This window comes from Panthera tigris, chromosome C2 (genome assembly GCF_018350195.1).
Source record: "Panthera tigris isolate Pti1 chromosome C2, P.tigris_Pti1_mat1.1, whole genome shotgun sequence".
Taxonomy (NCBI): domain Eukaryota; kingdom Metazoa; phylum Chordata; class Mammalia; order Carnivora; family Felidae; genus Panthera; species Panthera tigris.
The window spans coordinates 139,589,459-139,609,315 of record NC_056668.1 but is presented as its reverse complement, the minus strand read 5'-3'; the positions used below and the strand labels follow the sequence as shown (position 1 = coordinate 139,609,315).

Here is a 19,857-nt window from a genome sequence, read left to right as displayed (position 1 = left end):
GGATTGTTTCCAATTTGGGGAATTTACAAATAAAATGTCTGTGAGTGTCAGTGTACAAATCTTTGTATTGATTTATGTCTTCATTTTGTTTAATGTTTATTTATTTTTGAGAGCAAGAAAGCATGAGCAGGGGAGGGGCAGAGAGAGAGGGAGAACAGAGGATCTGAAGCGGGCTCCAGGCTCTGGACGTATAAACCTTAAGATCATGACCTGAGCCAAAGTTGGACACTTAACCGACTGAGCCACCCAGGCACCCCTATTTGATATGTTTTTTGACTTTTGACTGAAGATTTTTTTTCTGAGGATTTTGACATGTAGAAGTGTAAAATTTTTTGACATAGGAACATTGTATCAAGGTTTCCCTTTATATTTCTTCTACTGCTATAGTAGGAGAATTTAAGAAGATTTTCCCACACTCAGAAAGCCGCTATCTATTGTAACTATATCTAATATTATAACTCTATCTGATTTTCTTATAGTTTTTCTTTTTGGTAACTCTTTAATCTATCCATATTTTTATTTTGATATGTGGAGAGAACTTGAGATCATGACTAAGTTTTTCCAAACTCCTAAAGAATTAAACGATTATCTTAAAATCACTTTTGTTGAACAATCCCATCTCTTTAGTGTTGGTTTGTGATAGTTTCTTGATCATTTTTTTAAGGTTCTCATATAAACTGGAGTCTGTTTGGAGGGCATTTATTCTATTCCATTAATCTATTTTTGGTCATTATGAGAGATTTATATTGAAATTTTAAGATATATTTTAATATACAGGTAAATCAGGGCATAGAGTGATCATTCGTCTCTAATCAGAAAAACGTTTCGCTTAAATACAATGCTGTCATTGCGTGTTGTAAAAGCAACCTGGCTAGCATATAGATTATCCTACCAATAATTTACATCAGCTTTTATTGCTGTAAATTAGCACATCTTTTTTTTTTTTGACTTATTATGACAGTGTACTTTCTCTAAATAAAATGTTCACATTTTCTCCTCTCCTGCTTTTATTCTGTCCCCAACCTCATTGCCAGATATTTTGTGTTTAGAAATGAAATTTTTAAACTACTTGATAAATCCTCTCTTAGCATGCCAGTTTTTTTTTTTTTTTTTTGACCTCAGCAACAGTAAGGACCAGATACTACTCAACTGACCAGATACCAGATCCCTGCAATCTGATTTGGTTATTTAGAACATGGTTTTTCAACCTTGATGCTGTTGACATTTGGGGTTAAATAGTGCTTTGTTGTGTCCTATTCACTGCAGGATGTTTAGTAGCATTCCCCACTGGTCACCAATAACCCCACCCTAGCTGTGACAAACAAAAATGTCTCCAGATATTGCCAAATGTCCCTTTGGGGACAGAATTACCCCCATTGAGAACTATTGATTTAGATCAAAGTAGTCTGAGAGAATGTAGCATAATAAACTTACTTCACTTGTATTTACTATTATTATTATTATTGTCATTATTATTATTATTAATCTTAGTAATACAATCAGGTTGAACCCAAGGCGATTGAGTTAAACAATGATTCACTGTTATTGGGTTTGAAAAAAAATCAACCCTAGGGCATTCTGCCTGGCCATGTGACTGAAACATGACCATGGTAAGAAGAGTGACATTATCACTGCTGAAACTAAAACATCTCAGGGTCTCTTTGTATTCACCTCCCTACTTAGCCTATGTTGGTGGTAAATTTGAAAAGCTGTCAATTTGATAACCATATTGGTATATGTAAATGAAATTATGCCCTGAGTTTTCATCTTGTATTTTTTGATATTTAGAAAATGGCTCAAACTCTAAGCCCATAATTCTTTGAATCATCTTGCCTTTGATTTTAGCATATAACCATGGCTGTCTGAGCTAGTTAGTTCAGAGGGGTTTTACAAGATGATAATGAGGCCAATGTTGCAGTTTCAATTAGCTTCACAGAAGAAAAACCCCGCTTCACAGCAGCAGACTGAACTGCTAACCCCTGCCACCACTCTCAGCCAATGGCCAAAAGGAACATGAGAACAGAGAATGTTGTTGACTCAGCACTCCCAGGACCGTTTAGCCTGAACAAGCAAAGGTCACAACTCATTGATGATGATGGCCCATCCGTGTTATATTCCTACACCAATTCACTGCAGAAACACAAAATGAAGAGTAAATCAGCCCTGGAAGTCAGAGCTGCTTTGATAGCCAGTGTAGATCATTGAGGCAAAGACTTGTTTATCCTGATTTTTTTTTTTTTTTGGAATAATGAATAGGACAGCTGCAATTTTGAAAGGTGTTTAAGCAACTTTTATTTTTGTTTTCAAATTTGCAATTTTGACTGTATATTTAAAGTTAAGTACGTTTTATCCACTCATGAAATTATTTTCTAATCATTCACTAAGAGGGTCATTATAATCATAAATATATCTCCAACTATGCAAATATACTGGCTACATCAGGCAATTTTTTCATTAGAATGAGAAGACTTTTATAAGCATTAAAATGGGAATTGAATTTACTTGCATTTAACACTATAAGCACAGGGGGTATTAACAAGAGCCCCTGGCAGCAATTTCCCTAATACTAATTTATGTGCTGTATAAAATGTAACATCCACAGAAACATGGCCCTCAACATCTGCCCTTTATTGCAAAGATTGGGCTTAATTCTGCTTTTAGAATATTTGCACTGTTCCTGTTAAAATGCCTAGATAACAATGGATACAGGTGAATGTTGGCCAGTTTGGTTTATGTTCTCAGTTCCAACATCAAGGTAAATTTCTTTCTCTTTTCCTCTGGTCTTTGAATTCGGATCATACGCATCCAATCTCTGGACATACTCTCCCAGTAGGAAGCTTCTAGAGCTTAGTATCATTTATATAATGGTTTTCCTATCTCATCGGTGCCTAAATTTTTCTTCTGACTTATCAAGAGATCCATAGGAATTTCCAAATTGTCAGTATTATATTCTGACGATGAACGGATATCCAATTTCAAGCTCTTCTATTCACAATGCATTCATCAAAATGCAATCAACTTTAGTAGCCTATAGAGGAAATCGCTTTTAGAACCTGGTATTTACTCCACCTCATCAAAGGTCTGCTAAACGTATTGAGTCCTTAATGAATAGCAGTGGACAAGCCAAACAAATTGAGCCTTGAATGCAAGAATGTCTACAGATGTTTCCATGAATTGCTTTTTAATCAATGAAATCAGGAACATGTGTGTTTTTTTAAATTGATTCCTACAGTTGCAGCTGCATGAGTACCACATTTTCCCAACTGCCTCTCTGTTACCATCAGTGCTATATTCAGAATCTCTCTGGTTTCAATATACATGATGTTCTCTTTCTAAAAATTCGAATATTTATTTAGCATTTCTATGTGTCAGGTACTGTGCAAAGTGCTTTCATGGATTATTTAATTTAATCTTTTACAATGGCCTTGTGACATACACAACATATTATTAGTAGCCTCATACAGCTAAGGGAACTGAGGAGTAAAGGTTAGTCAGTGGCTCAGGATCATACAGCTAACACTAACGCATGACACAGCCAGATCTTGAACTTGGTCTGTATGAATCGAGAGCCTACACTCCTAACTGCCTCACTGTATAGTCTCCTGAAAGTCATTATCACAAAGATGTGTATTATTTTTTATTTCTAAAAATAATTTTATTTTATTTCTGTTCTCTCTTTTGATTTAAAACAAATAACTAAAAATGATACCCAAATGCCTTTCATGTTCCTCGAACTCCAAATTCTTACAGAATGTATCTTGTCTGTGCTAATTTAACTTACAGTTAGGTCTTCATCCCTCTGGTATTCATAGGTCTTAAATTCGTAGCTAGAAACTTGTTCATGTTTTGAGTAATTGTATTTCATTCCCAATGAAATTTGGGGTACTTAAAACAAGTTCAATGATATTTTAAAGAATGCAATTTACACCACTTCCTTTAGAAGACTATAAATAAAAAAAATGATAGAACGTGTCAAGCCATAATTACATCGAGAGTTTTAGTAACCTCGTAAACCACAAGAATGAAATACCAAAAAAATTTTGTTTCAACCACCAGCATCAAAGTCTCATTTGCCGATTCTATTTTTACAACATTGATGGAAGTAATCCAGTTAGGCTGACATTTTTATAGAGGATAGTTTAATGTTCAAATAAGCCGTGTTATTTCCCCATCTTTATTTGCTTTATGGAAAAGATTTTTTTTCTTCTGTAATGATTCGAACTGTGCTTTAAAGTAAATGAAAACGTGTCTTGTAGGTTAGATCATGACTCTAGAAGATACATTTCGGGTGACATAAAGGTCTTTGCCATAACCACAGTTGAAGTTTACAGATACACGCCCCTTCCAATTTTTAATGCTGGTGTTAAATTTCTTAATTAATCTAATTACAGAAAATGTGTCAAAAGGAAAGGGATGCTTGGTCTCACACATATGCTTGGGTTTCTGTTATCAGGAAACAAATGTCCAAATGTGATTGCACACAAGCTCACACACGTGCTTATGCACGTGCTCACACACAGTCAAGTTTGGATCCAAGTGTGAATTTGGTGACACAGTGGCACTTAGAGCCAAATACTAAGCATATGTCGAAATTTGGTGTGATCACAACAGCAGAATGGTACGATATTGTTTCATTCAGTATGATGCAGGAAGAGAAGCCAAATGACAGAAAATCATAAAACAAATGTCATTTACTTCTCAGAAGCATTATGTTTGAATAATTGAGAAAAAATAAGACCAACTTGTTTCAATCTGACTTTCTTGTCATTGGTAAATTAATAGATGTATCTCTCCTCTATTAGAGAAAATAGGCTGATGAACCTTTAATGGCCGAGATAGATTAGGTAAAGTTGCTGATATTTAATGTCTCTGTCCTATAGATCAAAATCTATCATTCATCAAAAAAATTAGTATCAATAAATTTATATAGTTCGGTTTGGCAGAGTAATACTCACTGTATTCATTTTTATCCTCTTAAGATATCTTTCTGTCTGTATTTTTTAAAGATGGCATGTTTTTAACCATGTAAAAAACTCATAGCTTTAAGGATGGGCCTTACTGATACAAATAACTTGCGTATGGGTCAAATATTTTCAGTATATTATCCACGAATTCCCTTATGAGAGCCAAGGATAGAATAGTTATTCATCAATACCAAATTTCACCAAGAATGGGAATTAGAATTATTTTAGGATCCTTTGATACCTTTGGCTAATGGGCAAAAGATAACCTCAGGGAAATGATAACTCCTTTAAGAAATCCTCCTACATCATGCTAGAAAGTCATAGCTAGATGGAATGATCTATAGATTCATGGAATGGAAATGCCATTGGAATTATCCAGCCCAACAGTTCCCAGCTGTCCAGTAAGAGGATCCAGATCCACATGGATAGGTTGTCAAGACATGTTGTATGTGATTTGCTCAAAGTACTGATGTTAGCAAATTACTTTATTTTATTTTCATAAATTAGGATGTATTTGGTATTGTTCATCTAAAAATGCCTCACTAACTTAATAGCATTTCAAATCAGAAAGAATTGAAGTTTCAGTTGGTGGGTCTAGTGTTACCTACATGTCCCTTAGACATACCCATAGAAATGAATCGTGCATGAAAACATAGGGGTGAGGTTTCCGAGCAGAAAAAAGTTCTTGCTCTGCAGATTAGACAATTCCTGCTAACTTTTCTATAATCAGCAGAAATTGCTGAACTCGTAAGCCAAAAGGTGATGGTGTACATGGAATCAGCAAAAGACCATAATCTTGAAGGACATTTCTCCAGAGCATGAGGAGGCCTGAGGAAATGCCTACACCACCACTATGGAATACGTTTTTCATAACTGGATGCTTAGAGCTCTTGGATTCTGTGTCTCCTCCCTGTGAACAGCACCCAATTACCACTGCCAAAGTTTGTTTTCTCTGAGCTCAGTTTATAAAAGTGACCATACTGCGAGTGTTGACCTTTTCTTTCTTCGGATGTGTTAATATCATGGATTAATCTCTGTCATTGGTCTCAATCCAGTGGCTATTCCCATGGACCTAGGAGAAGTGTTAATTCAGTGCTTACAGGAGAACCTCATCCCTTATCTACAAGTAGTTATTTGGAGGAGTGAGGGGCACTTCATGATTGCCCCCATTTGACAAGAAATTAAAATCTAAATCTGACTCTGTTGTTGCTGTTTTTAACTGCCTGATTATATGATAACTTTCTAGATTATTTAGTGGAGGAAACTTGTACCATATCTCATTAGCATGATCTTAGGGTACCCTTTGCGACTTAAATTTTAACGGCTGGAAACTATTATGGGGATAGAAAAAAGATGTGACTATTCCAATTCCTTTTTCTTCTATAGTACAGGGCAATCCTAGCAAAAATGACACCAAAATCTTATAAATCAACCTTATAGACTGAAAAATCTTAAGTAATTTATGAGCAAATGCAATCTAGCAAAACATAAAAACAATAACAAAACATAATCAAAATAGTTGGTTCTTAAAGACACAAGAAGTTTTACTATTAAAGAAATCTGATTTTGTTATAATTCATCTTATTAATAGGTTAAATGAGAAAAATTGTATCCTGTCATAGATCTTCAGAATGTACTTGATTTACTATACATTGATAATGAAAATTCTTTTTTTTTTTAATATTTATTTATTTTTGAGGGAGAGAGAGACAGAGTGTGAGTGGACAAGGGGCAGAGAGAGACAGAGACACAATCTGAAGCAGGCTCTATGCTCTGAGCTGTCAGCACAGAGCCTGATTCGGGGCTTGAACTCATGAACTGCAAGATCATGACCTGAGCCAAAGTCAAACGCCAAACTGACTGAGCCACCCAGGTGCCCCGGTAATGAAAATTCTTATTGAAAGAGACATAGAAGTCTATTTTCTTAAAATGATAAAGATTTATTTGAAACAAAGATTAAATTTTTCATTTATAAAATTCTATATGTATTTTCGTTAAAATGAGAAACAAGAAATTTTTTTTTAATGTTTATTTATTTTTGACAGAGAGAGAGAGACAGAGCATGAGCGGGGAGGCACAGGAGAGAGGGAGTCACAGAATCCAAAGCAGGCTCCAGGCTCCGAGCTGTCAGCGCAGAGCCCAATGTGGGGCTTGAACTCACAGACCACAAGATCATGACCTGAGCCAAAGTCAGATGCTCAACCGACTGAGCCGCTCAGGCCCCCCAACAAATTTTTTGATTATGTTTATAAAAATCTAGCAAATATAGTGACAAGGAAAAAATTAGATAAGGTAATTAGAAAGGGCAAGTAAAAAAAAATCACCATTCGTCTATATTGAAAATTTAAGAGAATCAACTGAAAATAAAAGCTATTAGAATAGTCAAGAGTCTAGTATTACAAAATTTTTCACTACAGTACTTACAAATATAAATACACAAAATAAAGTACTTAATACCATAATTAAAAAATAAACAAAAAACCCACATATCACAATAGCAAACTTAAAATTAAAAATAACTAGGAATAGGGGCACCTGAGTGGCTCAGTCAGTTAAGCATCTGAATTTGGCTCAGGTCATGATCTCATGGTTCATGAGTTCGAGCCCCACATCAGGCTCTGTGCTGACAGCTCAGAGCCTAGAGACTGCTTCAGATTCTGTGTCTCATTCTCTCTCTGACCCTCCCCCACTTGCCCTCTGTCTCTGTCTCTCAAAAATAAATAAAAAATGTAAAAAAATAAAATAAATAACTAGGAATAAAAATAAATATATAAGACTTCCTTGGAAAAAATATATTAAAAAATTTGGAAAAAGATGAGATTTAACAAGGAGATATTCTATACTCCTCAACAAAAGGAATCAATATTTTAGACATTAAATTCTCCCCGATGTAATCTAACGATTGACTGAATCTGAAATCAGAATCACCCAGGGATTCTTTCAGTAAGATGACAAAATAATTTAAAAATTCATCCAAAGTATATTGAAAAGCAAAAGTAGCCAATAACTTATTTAAAAATCAATGCTCCCAAAAGGTTAACAACAATTATATTAAAAGAAAAGATCTGATCAAATTTCAACATAAAATGTAATACTCTATGCAATGAAAAAAAAATCACAAACAAAATTAAAAGACTATAAACATGATGGGTAAACATCTGCAGGACAAGTGTTTTCTTTTTCTTTTTTTAATATATAAAGCAGTCTTGACAAATATGAAGGAAAGAGACAGTATTTCTATAGACTTCACAAGACCAGGAGCACCTGGGTGGCTCAATTGGTTAAGCATCCAACTTCAGCTCTGGTCATGATCTCAGGGTTTGTTTGGTGGGTTTGAGCCCTGCACTCTCACCACAGAGCCGGCTTCGGATCCTCTGTCCCCCTGTCTCTCTGCTAGTCCCCCACTTGCATACTCACAAGCTCTCTCTCTCTCAAAAATAAACATTGAGAAAAAGAAAAGAAGAAGAAGAAGAAGAATTCACAAGACCAAAGGCCAGCAAACCTTTTCTGTAAAGGACAAATAGTAAATACTTTTGGCTTTGCAGACACCAGAATCTCTGTTACAACTACTCAACTCTGCTCTTGTAGCACGAAAGAAACCATAGACCATGCGTAAAGAAATAAATATGACTGCATTCCAATAAAACTTTACTTACAACAACAGGAAATGGGACAAAGTGGGCCCACAGACCACAGTATATCAACCCCTGCAATAGACCTTTTTGTTCACAGCTATATTCCAGGAATACCTAGAAGTAAGCATGGTGTATATAAAATGTTCAACAAATATATGTTGAATGAACAAGTAAATAAATGAATAGAAATAGGACAACACACACAAAAAATTAAAATCAACAGTAAAATATATGAAATTGTTGAAACTCACGTGATGAAAAAGGGACAAATTAAAATCAAGACATAACAGCTTCTTACTCTCAAAGTCACAAGGTATGTTTGTTTCTTTAATGATAATTCATAGGTTTGGTAAGAATATAGGCTCATGCATTATCCTCATATGCTGCTGGTAGGCTTTTTTACTCTCTTGTCCTTAGTTACATACATAGAGAAAAGTGTCGAAAATAATGTAAGAGATTTATATATTCTCTCCCTCCAGTGACAGTTTTCAAATTGGTTGGATTCATTCTTAAAAATTATTGAGAACCCCAAAGGACTTTTGTCTGTTAATATTTATAATAGTTACCACATTAGAAATTAAAACAGAAACACTTAAACTTTTTATAATTCATTTAAAAGAGCAATAATAAATTCTTTACATGTCAACATAAATAATGTTTTTATGACAACTACATTTTCCAAAGAAAAAAATCACTGAGAAGAGTGGTATTGTTTTACATTTTTGCACATCTCTTTAATGTCTTGCCTGAAAGAAATCAACTGGATTCTTGTATCTGCTTCTGATTTCATTCTGTTGTGCCTCTCTTTCTTTGTGAAGGATATGAAGAAAATCAATCTTTAAGCAGTTATGTAGTTGGGAAAAGGACCGGTATTTTAATAGCCTTTTCTGATAACCAAAAATTTCTGCTTTGATAGTATACCAAAATTCAACAAGTGGTAGTTTCTAAATAGGCAGTTGAAATGTGGAATCTAAACCCATATCACTGAACTTTTTGTACTTCGTTACATTAAAATCTATTCATTTATCTTGCACTTTGAGTGGGTCTTTTCCCCATTCATGGTCTTGTAACATCATGCGCTGACCATTTAGAAAATAGTTGTTCGATGAGTAATGCACATCTTGCAGTTGTAGCTACGTTTTGTTGTACAATGTTCAAGATTTTATTTACTACGTCTCCACTGATCTCAGAGAAGTCTTTAGATTTTAGGGATCTGTCAAGCCCTCAGTGTTGGTTATAAGTTTTCCAAAATTCTAATTTTCATTTGAAAGCATGAAATTTTATCATTAACAAAAAATACTGTCAGTCATTTTCTCTGAAGTAGCAGACTCTTCATCACCGTTGAGAAAAAAGTCGGCCGAACACCCATAATAACCATAATTTGCCTCTTCTTCTTTCAAGAAAAAATGATATTCTATGAAGAAAGCACGTAGTTCAGTTCACAACTCAGTGATCATACTTTCATATGCAACAGAAGTGCTATATTCACACTATTTTGTCACTCTGTATTTTATTTAAAAAGTGCCCAAGTGTTGAGATTTAATTAATTCACTTTTATTGCCCCATTAAGGACACTCTTGAGTGAAGCCGGCTTGTTTGGTTTTGGTAAGCCTGGAGCGTGAATGCTATGGAAGGCACAGTGGCTACTCGTGCATTTGACCCCGCTGCCTTGATCCAGGCCAGGTTGCCAGTTTCATCCACCACTGGTTTTGCACCTTCAGTGCAAGTAGCAACATGGTGGAGAAGACAAATAAGTTTAAAACTTCACATAAATAATTCCATTCTATATGTATCCTTTGACCAAGATTTGTTACGTGTAACATTATGCCTTTATGTTTTTGAGATAGATGTAGGTTGATACATATAGATCTAGTTCATATATTTTACTGCTGTATTGTATTTCTCTCTTTATTCCTCTATTGACAGATATTTAGAGATTTCCAACTTTTACTATTGTGAAGGAGTCACTCTAGGTTGTGTTCCATGATGTGGACTTTCCAGGTCTAAAAGTAGGCATATACTGAGTTCTCCGTATCTAGATTGCCAAATTGTTTTTAACATGGCCTTATCAATTTACAACCTAGTATGATTCTTAACTGGTACTCTCTTTCTAGGGGCAGTTTGGCAATGTGTGTCGAATACTCTAAGGGAAGACAATCTTTGAACCAGAAATTCCAATTCTAAAAATTGACCGTGAAAGTCATTTGTCCAGGAATGGGTACAAAGACTTTTTGTTGACAAGAGTTGTTTATGAGTATTTATAAAGTAGAAAATCTAGAATCTTCTAGATATTTAATAACAGGTGACAAGTTAAAAATATACTGTGGTTATCTCTTCATGGATATTATGTAATCCTTTTTTATCCTAATTTTATTTAATCAATATATGTTATTTTATATAACTTTATCAAAATGGGTGATGGAAGTACAGGTAATTTTTTCTTTTCTTCTTTGTGTGTATTTTTTTTTTTAAATTAGCTTGTGTTATTGAGAATATTTTATTACAGAAGGAAAGAAAGAGGGGAGGGAGGACAGACAGATGGATTAGAGCATGTATTGTGAAACCTCATCCCAAACTAAGTTTCAAGTGAGGCCAAAAAAGTAGAACAGCAGATCACATCTGACACAGCATAGGGGTGGTTTTTTAAAGCCTCCTGCAACCCCCAGAGATTTTGATTCGGTGGGTCTGAGGATCACTGCATCCCTGAAACGCATAAACCTCACACCTTAAGAAATACTAATTCAGAAACCGTAGCTAATTCCATCTGACTTGCCTACATTGATGAAAAATAAGGAGTCTTGTCATTTTTAATATTTGGCAGGCAAAAGAGACAAGCAATGGCTGGGGGAAGTTCTGGTGGTGCCTCTCCTCTCGGAGGCGGGAAGCTGAAGGCAGGAGCCTCTGCAACCGCATCCTGGGGCAGGAAGGAGCTCTCTTTCCTGCAGAGCTGCCTCAGACTTTGCTTTCTTCTCCTTGGCATAGGCAGCCTGCCCTGAAGCAGACAAGGTCAAGTCTGCAGGTGGTGGCTCCAGGTGTTCCTCCTCACTTCTTTCCCATCCCTCCTTCCTCTGTTCTCTGGCATTTGGGTCACTTCCTCTGCAAATCTGAGCATCAGAATCTTTGGGTGAGCTTGCTAAGACACTTATTCCCGGCCCCCACTCCAGAGCTTCGGATGCCATAGATTGCATTTGTAATAAGCTCGCAGGTGATAAAGCTTCTGGCCCATGGACTACGCTGAGATACAGACCAGAAATAGACTCACGGAGAGAGCCAGCCAGAGACTCCGGGGCTGAACAATCAATTGTTATTCATTAGAATTCCCGTCACATGGCCATTTAGAAATGCAGATGTGGAGGCAGTAGTAGTAACAGCATTAGTAGGGGGAGTGGTAATGAGAATAGCAACAGTAATAATAGAAATAGGAATCATGGGGAGATTAATAATGAAATCACACAAATAACTGAGGGCCATTTTTATTCCCATGTTTTGATGAAAGTCTTGAACATGGTCTCATCCGAACGGAGACAAGATCTCGGATGCAAAAGTGTTATGAAATCACGAATTTAAAAAAATGACTCTTTGGGGCGCCTGGGTGGCTCAGTCGGTTAAGCGTCCGATTTCGGCTCAGGTCATGATCTCACGGTTCGTGAGTTCGAGCCCCGGGTCAGGCTCTGTGCTGACAGCTCAGAGCCTGGAGCCTGCTTCAGATTCTGGGTCTCCCTCTCTCTCTGCTCCTCCCCCACTCACGCTCTGTCTTGCTCTCAAAAATAAGTAACATTAAAAACAAAAAAATTTTTTAAATGTCTCTTTAAATTGGATGTGTTACATTTTTAGTGAAAGCAAGGTCTTTAAAAACATGCCAGACCTTATGATCCAGAAAAAGCTGTTTCTTTTCCTCCTGCAGGGTATTATTTATCTTTGGTTAATAGATTCAGCCAAGCCATTTTTATAGCCTCACATGTTATCAAAAAGTGTTTTCGTTTCTCAATCTAACTACTCCCTTTCTCAACTTATTGCATTAAATCTGCCTTTAGCGGCCAAGTATAAGCTGAAGTCTAGATAAAAGGGATTTTTTTTTAAACCCCATTTGTGTTTTTCCTTTTTGTGTTAAATTATAAATACAGTAATTGGCGGTTAATGAGATGTAAGTGCTGTAGCCTCAGACTCTTTGGGTTACTCATGTCTCTGCACCATTTTCATCCGGCCCTCATTTTCCACACACCAGACCTATAATTATGCCAAAATTTATCCAAGCCAGAGAATATTTTGTTTTTTCCTGTTGCTACCTACAGTCCGTAAAGTTATGGAAAACGTTGGGCATGCAAAACTAATTTTAATCCCCCCAGTAAAAATTCTGAGGGGCAATTCAATAAGATATAATTAAAGGTGTGTGAATCATAGATTGCAGAGATCACTGAGGCACCCAGAAAGCATCTGATCTAGCTGTTTGGCTTTAGTATCAACCCCATTTTGCAGATGAATTAGCCAAGGCTCACAGAAGTAAAATATATGTGAAGCTGGGATTTGAACTAGAGATCTATCTGGCCCTAATACCTGTGCCTTGTCGGGGAGGGTGGTGGGGCGGGGGGGGGGGGGGGTTGGCAGGTGTCTTTTACCTCTCTGGACAGTTTTTTTTTATTGCATCATGCGGTTGCCAGCCTACCTTGAACTCTTTCATCACATGGTTGAATTTTTTTCATAAGCTTTTAAAGCTCCCTTTATATTTGATTTGTACAGTATCTTTTAACGACAGTGTCCTTGCAACAGATATTTTGATGTACTAAATTTACACATGCACCTGAGTGAGGAAGACACATGCATCATGTTTTGTATTAAACAGACTCCAGGTCTCATGTTTACGTTGAAAATGTCAGTCTTTGTTTCCACTCAAGTGCTAATCTTTCTAAAAATGTCCCTCATGTTGAAGGACATCCAAAAGGCAGTAACTTATTAGAACCTTGGGTTCAGATTACAAATGGGTTTGGCTAGCTCAGTGTTAAAGTTCAAATTATCTCAGAATTATTTTAAATATTTGTACAGGAACACTGATTAGTTTACTAACGTGTTGCCTCATAACCATCCACTAATAACCACCTTGGTCTGTGATCGTTAACTCCAAGGGCTCAAGTGAGCTCTCGGCAAAGGTAATTTGCTTCAGTGTCTGAAGCTGTCATATGATGTCTTTTTCCTAGGACGTGGAAGAGTTGACGCAGAAAAGGAATTTGAAACGGAGTTTCAGACCGCATCTTATTATTTGCACAGAAGAGTTGAAAAGGAAGTTCTGATGAGGTAATGTCCTTCCCTCTGTGCCCCCTTTTTGTAGTTAGTGTTTCCTAATTATTTACATTTAAACTGGAGACTGGCAACCTGGTGTAGGGGAAAGAATGTCTGTGCGCGAGTCAGGTCACCTGGGATTTGGTGCTGGCTCTGTTGTGCAACTCATGACCTTAGACAAGTCATTTTGCTTCTCTGGGTGTTGGTTTCTATAAATGAGAAAGTGACACAAGGTCATTCCTAAGCTGTAGGGTCTGTACATATGTGCATTCTGCCAAAAGAAGCTAAATTAGCCAGAAGACAACAGACGTGTATAGATCTCTCTGTTTCTAGCCTTTGGCCGGGCTGGCTGCATGGACAGCAACCTGTGCTTGGTTTAGTTACGGTCTTGCTGTTACCATCTTGAAATTCTTCACAATTTTTGAACAAGAGCTCTGCATTTTCATTTTATTCAGGACCAAATTGTGTAACAGTTTCCTGCCTTTTGACAATACATTCCTTATCATTGTGTCGATCAGCTGAAAAAAGGAGTCATAACTTCAAATTGGTCACTTTTGCCACCGTTGTACCTTTTGGGTAGACCGAGGGGAGCAAAATGTTGACAAAAATGTATCTGTGAAATTTTTTGGTTATTTTCAATGACCTGAGTTTTTGATGTCTACATTTTCCTTTTGCCCTACCTTGTCGTGAGGAGGGACATTATGCTCTTACGGGTGGCTCTTGGAAGCTCTGATTTCCACTCACTTCACAGGTAAACTGTGCATGCAGGCTTCTGTGACTCATATTTTGGAATCTTTGTAGTGTTCAATCCCATTTTTTTAACAGATAAGGGTTAATTACTGGTATTCATCACGAGGCATTTCCAGTCTCTCCACCCAGCATCCTTTTTGCCACTGCTCCATAATCAGTTGTAGTACAATACAGAGGGTGATACTTGTGGCTTTGAATCATCATTTTGTTGTCACTTGTTATGTTTCTGGAGAAGCTACAATTACAATAGCATGACAGACAATTACAATAGCGTGACAGACAGAGAGATGACTTCTCCACCAGCAACTTGCTTTGTTTTGACCAAATGAGCTCCTCTTCACCTTTACAGATAGAATCGCCACCCCCAATGCTGCGAGGTCAATTCCATATGAAAGGAGACTTGTCAAATGCGCTAAAATTAAAATGCACATGCATGTGGGGGCCAACTTCATTGTGCCGGCTAACACTGATAAAAAATTACCCTGGGATTGCAAGGAATATATGCTCTCTTGGTTTACTCATTATTGCATGCCAAAGTATGAAAGAGCAAAAGAGACAGAGGAAAGTGTTTCTGTGTACCCACTGATGGCTGGCTGTGGTTTTACATTATGAGTCTACTTTCAGATACGTAGAACAAATCTCTAAGCGATGAAATGACCAATTTACATATCACATCCCAGATAATAAATTGCTTTGATGGGTCCTCGAGTCTCCTTTTTCAAAGCATCAAAAATGCCAAACCAATCCTCAAACACTGTTCTTTTCTTTTACAAATCCAGTGTTCATAATCTCCCCCAAATGCTGTCTTTTTGCCCTCAATAAATTCTACTTACTTAAAACTTGATGACAGCTTTTAATTATATTAACAGTGTCTAAATGTTTAAAAATATCCAGTTTTTCCTTCATAAAACTGAATGTAAGTGACTGTATGTTGCTTTCTTTTTTCTTTTTTTCAAGTTTTTATTTAAATTGCAAGGAGTTCACATATGCTGTAATATTAGTTTCAGGTGCACAATATAGTGATTCAACATTTTCATACATCACCCGGAGCTCATCATGACCTATGTTGAATTCTCTAATTGCTGCTCTGTCTCCTGACTTCTAGATTGGGGAATGTGTCATTTTTATTTTTTAAATGATATAAATTAGTGTTTTGATTCATACTTCTGCTTAAGAATAGTAAAGAACCAATTGATACATTTTTTAAAATTTTTTTTACATTTATTTATTTTTGAGAGACAGAGTGAGACAAAGTGAGAGTGGAGGAGGGGCAGAGAGAGAGGGAGACACAGGATCAGAAGCCGGCTCCAGGCTCTGAGCTGTCAGCCCAGAGCCCGACGCTGGGCTCGAACCCACAGACCATGAGATCATGACCTGAGCCGAAGTTGGACGCTCAACCGACTGAGCCACCCAGGCGCCCCCAATTGATACATTTTTAAAGGGAATGCAATTGGTCATTCAACAGTACTGATAACAAGCAAAACAGCAGCCCCAGCTTCTATTTATAGGTTCCTTCTATCCAATTCAATGAACTATTCTAGCAATAAATTAGCAGTTTTGAAACTGTGGGATTTTTGATGAAAAGAACCAAAGTGAAACTCCTCAAGTAATGAGGTAAATGGTTTAGTTCCATGCATCTTATTTCAGAACACCTTTTTTGAACTCTGCTTTACAAAGATTCCAAAATAAGAGCCATAGAAAACGAAACATACAGTTTACCTACGAAGAAAAAGAAAATCAGAAATTCGAGCACCCATTGAGTAGAGTATAATGTCCATCCTCGGTGACTTCCAGGAGATGAGGGCACCCACTCAGTGTCTTCTTATAAAAGTTGGTCTCTTCTGGAGAGTGACCCAAAAATGCATTAGCATCATACTATAATGTGTACAATTCAGTGGTTTTTAGTACATACACAGAGCTGTGCCCCCATCACCACAGTCAATTTTACAACATTTCTATCACCTCAAAAAGAAATCCATTAGCATGGATTTCTCCCCAACTCCTACCCCAGCCCTAGGCCACCACTAATCTGCTTTCTGTCTCTATACACCTGCCTAAACTAGACATTTCATGAAAATGGATCATATAATCTATGGCCTTTTGTGAGTGACTTCAATCTCTTGCATCATATTTTTGGGGTTCATACATATTCTATTCATACATACATGTGTCAGGACTTCATTCATTTGCATTGCCAAATAATGTTCCATGGCATGGATAATAACCTCTTTTGCTTATCCATTCACCAGTTGGTAGATATTTGGGTTGTTCTGAATTTGGGCCGTTATGAATAATGCTGCCACAAACATTTTGCACGAGTGTTTCTGTGCACATATGTTTTCGTTTCTCTTGGATACATATCTAGTAGTAGAATTGTTGAGTTATTTGGTAATTTTCTGTCTAACTTTTAAGGAACTGTCAGACTTTTCCAAAGTAGCTGCACCATTTTCCTTTTGCATCATCAGGTGTAAGCATTCCACTTACTCCACATCCTTGTCGACACTTCTTATCTGTCTTTTTGATGATAGCCATTCTAGTGATTATGAAATAGTATCCCTTTGTGGGTTTGGTTTGCATTTCCCTCATAGCTGAAGAAGTTGAGCATCTTTTCATGTGCTTATTGCCCATTTGTATATTTTCTTGGGAGAAATGTCTGTTTAGATCCTTAGCCATTTTCTAGTTGAGTTACTTGTTTTGTCATTATTGAATTGTAAAAGTTCTGTATATATTCTAGATATGAGTTCTTTATAAGAAATATAATTTACAAATATTTTCTTCCATTCTGTGGGTTGTCTTTTCACTCTCTTGATGGTCTCCACAGAAGCAGAAAGGTTTTTAATTTTGATAAAGCCCAATTTATTGTTACTTTGTTGCCAGTGCTTTTGGAATTCTATCCAAAAGGGCTTTGCATGTATGTTAGCCAACTTGACAAATTATGCTTAAAAAAATGAAATGCAAAAAATGAAAAACAAAACAAAAAAAGGCTTTGCATATCCCAAGGTAATGAAAATTCTCTCCTACATTTACTTCTAAGTGTTTTACAGTTTTAGTTCTTACATTTAAGTCTGTAATCTGCTTTGAGTTAATTTTTCTGTACGGTGTGAAGAAAAGGTCTAAATTTATTCTTTTGTATGTGGATATCCTAGAGTGAATTTTTAAAACAATCTCCTCACCGATAGTGAGTGAACATCTTGCTGAAAGTCAGCTGTGTGATGAACTTCATGGGGCATGCCACATGAGGCATCTATACCAAAAATGAATTGCCAGAGAGTTCCAGCTTCTTTCTGCTCTCCCCCAGGGATCCCATACACTGGTTTAAATTCTTTTTTTTTTTTTTTAAATGTTTATTTTTGAGAGAGAGACAGAGATAGAGTGCTAATGGGGGAGGGGCAGAGAGAGAAAGAACACAGAATCCGAAGCAGGTCCCAGGATCTGAGCTGTCAGCACAGAGCCCAATATGGGGCTTGAACTCACAAACTGTGAGATCATGACCTGAACCAAAGTTGGACACTTAACCAGCTGAGCCACCCAGGTGCCCTTACACTGGTTGAAATTCTAAACACACACTTGGAACTACCAAAGAACACATTTACAAAGCCTCTGATCAGTATGCTGAGGTCTCCCTAATGGGTGACAGGGGTAGGGGGATACTCAGAAATTAGATGAAGAGTGATGTCAATCACTAAAGGTTTCCAAAGGAGTTGTGTTCACTTTTGTGCACTAATACACATACACGCACTTAAACTGCAGTGTGTGACCTATAAGTCAGGAGATGCCTGGCTGAACGCCTTGGTGCTATTGATGATGTCTCATTGCTTTGTGCTCTTACCTATCTGAATGAAAGAAGGAAGCTCCTTGAAACTTAGGAGTCAAACTACTTCCAAGAAGGTTATGCTATTGTCTTATTTGAAAGCACTCAAGAAAACAGCAGAAGGCCCTTGAGTGAAATGTAGTCCAAAGAAAAGGGGAATGCCACCCATACCCACAGTTCTGTGCTGCTGTGGCAGGCAGGACCAGCAATTAGGGAAACCCCCATCTGTCACACCACCAGACTGAGTCCAAGGTTAGGAACAAGTCAAGTTTTTTCCCTCTCTTCAGCTCTCAAAGTGCTGATTCTTGTACAGGCAGGTTCATCTTCCACAAATAGCCTCTGTGTACTTGTCCAGGAAGGGAACATGAATGACAAGTGTCTTTCTACACTGCTGAGCCTAAAGAAGGCAAGTTAAGTATGCTTTGGGGGATCATATTGAAACTTCCGTCTCTTCCCATAAATCCCCCAGGAAAATATATTTTTATCCCAAGAAGGAAGCAAGGAAAATGGGCATAGGATCTCACAGACCTGGGTCCAAATCCTGACTCTGCTATATACTCTGGGTAATTTTCAGTGAAGTATTTAACTTTTTTGAGCCTCATCTTTCTCTTCTGTGTTATGGGAATATAAAAATATCTATTAATGGCCATCATCGGATAAGCTGGGATAAAAAATGGAAAATCCTGCCTCAAGTCAGGAGTTAGTATCTGTTCATGCTATTTCCCTTTCAATCCAAAGATATGGTGGACTCCCAGTTTTAAAACTCATTTTGGGGGGCCTTGAACCCAAAGAATTAAAAGGACCATTAGCTAAAATGAAGGTTGGATTTAAAATTCAACATGTAAGATCCCCGTCCTATATCATTCTGTTCCTTCAGTAGTCTGAAAGCTTGGCAAGGTGTAGGACTCCTCCTCATGGGGCCTTCCTGCCACCTGAGGAAAACATCACTACCATCCATGACTTTGGTGATTCATTAGCATTCCAGCAAACTACCCAGCTGTTTGAAACAGCAGGTATTTATTTTCTTTGGTCTCAATATGCAAAGATGAAATGCAGCTGCCTGGTTTTGGAAAAGCTTTCTTGGTCTATGTCCTTTGGTTAGGTTAAGCACTGGAATGTGCTGTGAACCTTGGTCTGCACACTAACCTTTCCCCGGTGTCCCTAGAGCTTGTTTGATGCCGATATTTATGGGCCACGAAGCTGAAACTAAGCCTGAGCTTCCCTAAGATGCTTTCTGGGGAGGTTCATTGTTCAGCAGGGGTATTTGTGTGACTGTCAGTAGGAGGGGACGTTTACCATCACACACGTGTGAGGCCCTGGACAGAGGAAGTTATGATAAGGAGGCGTGGAACCTAGGTTGCTTCTTCAAATGACATGGGGTGTGTAATCCTCTCAAGCACTCCCATTGCCTCTGTATGGCAGG

At 37.3% G+C, this 19,857-nt stretch overlaps 1 protein-coding gene across 1 annotated transcript in view; it reads left to right on the top strand.

Annotated features, from left to right (window-relative positions):
* THRB (thyroid hormone receptor beta) overlaps positions 1-19,857 on the top strand; it is a 335,135-nt gene that overhangs the window by 35,629 nt on the left and 279,649 nt on the right. Inside the window, exon 2 of the mRNA XM_042956862.1 lies at positions 13,792-13,888. The gene's annotated coding sequence lies outside the window, so the exon portion shown is untranslated. The remainder of the gene's footprint in view (positions 1-13,791; positions 13,889-19,857) is intronic.